Raw genomic sequence first — 1,848 nt, 5'->3', positions numbered from 1 at the left:
TGAGAAGTCAGCAGATGTTTGATTTCAACACGATGAGGCAGACCAAGCTTCACGTGAGAGGAAATAATGAAACGAACCGTTATGGAAGGCAACAAGTCAGCGGGCACAACACTTCGGTTGTATCCTCATGGGAAGAAACTTTATATATATATATATATATATATATATATATATATATATATATATATATATATATATATATATATATATATATATATATATATATATACATAAATGTATGTATAAGAACATAAGAACGTAAGGAGTCTGCAAGAGGCCGGTTGGCCTATACAAGGCAGCTCCTGTACACTCAACCCCACCTTACCTCACCATCCATGGCTTTATCTAACCTCTTCTTGAATGTATCTATGGTTTTGGCACCCACAACATGGCTCCCAAGCCTGTTCCATTCGTCCACCACTCTATTAGTGAACCAATTCTTGCCTATGTCTTTGTTGAATCTGAATTTGTGTGTGTGTGTGTGTGTGTGTGTGTGTGTGTGTGTGTGTGCTAAACTACGTAGGCAGCTGTGTAATGATCCTTGTTTCTCTGTTCTTGCTTATATTTTAAACAGGTTTTGATTTTGAATAGTAGTAGTAGTAGTAGTAGTAGTAGTAGTAGTTGTAGTAGTAGTAGTAGTAGTAGTAGTAGTAGTAATGGTAGTAGTAGTAGAAGTAGGAATAGTAGCAGAAGTAGTAATTATTATTGTTGTTGTTGTTGTTGTTGTTGTTGTTGTTGTTGTTGCTAGTGGTGGCGGTGGTGGAGATAGTGGTGGAGGTGGCAGTGGTGGTGGTGGTAGTGGTGGTGTTTTTTTTATTTTTTTATAGCACAGAGAGAAACTCAAGGCCAACAAAAGGCAAACTGTTGCTCCCATATAGCGAAAAGTATAGAGTGGCCAAATTAGAGGTCAATTTTGCATGGAGAGGTGTCTTGATACACTCCTCTTGAAAGAAGTGTGTGGAAGGTGTGGGGGTGATGCCGTTTTCGCTTAGTGTTCGTCTGGGAATTGAACTTATAAATACCTTCATGACTTTTTCCTTTTTGAGTCGCAATGAATGTGGACCCTTCTCGGTATAAGCTCAATGTCGAAGGTGTAGACCGCCACAAAGGTGTGTAAAACAGAGACCCTGTTCACTAAGGGCATCGCAACAGGGTATAAATCGAGACTTCGTTCACCTGGAGCTCAATCTATACTTGCGGGTCATTACAAAGGTGAGCAAATAAAGAAATAGTTCAGACGTAGTAGGCGTTGGAGAGGTGTGCAAATCGACTCGTTCACCTGAAGCGTATAGTTACCTGTATGATGTTTAGGTGAACAAATCAAGACCCAAATAGCTGGCGTTTATTCTTTACCTGGAGTTCGTCGCAAAGGTGTGCAGAGGTGTAAAAAAACATAATTTTCTAAAGGGCAAAGTGCGAAGATTTTGTGCCCTGGTATCTGTATGGCGTCGCAAAGGTGTGCAAATCAGGACCTCGTTTACTTGCACCAGAAGTTTGGCAGTGTGGCGAGGGCGGCGTCCAGCGGGGGGAGGGAAGGGGAGATGGAGGGCGGGGGGTTGTGAGGCCCCCAGAGACACGCCTTCTTGGAATCCATCGTGAAACTCATTGTGGCTTTGTGACCATGAGTGTGCGTCGTCACTGGCACGCCGCCGCTGCTTCGCCAGTGCACGCCATCATGTTCGTGCACCCCTACCCCCTTTCTTTCTTCCTGTGTCCCTCCGATCCAGCTCCCCCTTTTTCGTTCCCTTCCCCTCTTCTCCTCTCTTATCCTGTTCCCCCGACCCCAACCTTTCATTCTCGTACACCCCCATCTTTGTCAGTGCACGACATTGTCACTCGTGCACCCCT

The sequence above is a fragment of the Eriocheir sinensis genome, chromosome 55 (assembly GCF_024679095.1).
Source record: "Eriocheir sinensis breed Jianghai 21 chromosome 55, ASM2467909v1, whole genome shotgun sequence".
NCBI classification, from domain to species: domain Eukaryota; kingdom Metazoa; phylum Arthropoda; class Malacostraca; order Decapoda; family Varunidae; genus Eriocheir; species Eriocheir sinensis.
Note: the sequence above shows the minus strand (reverse complement) of the source record.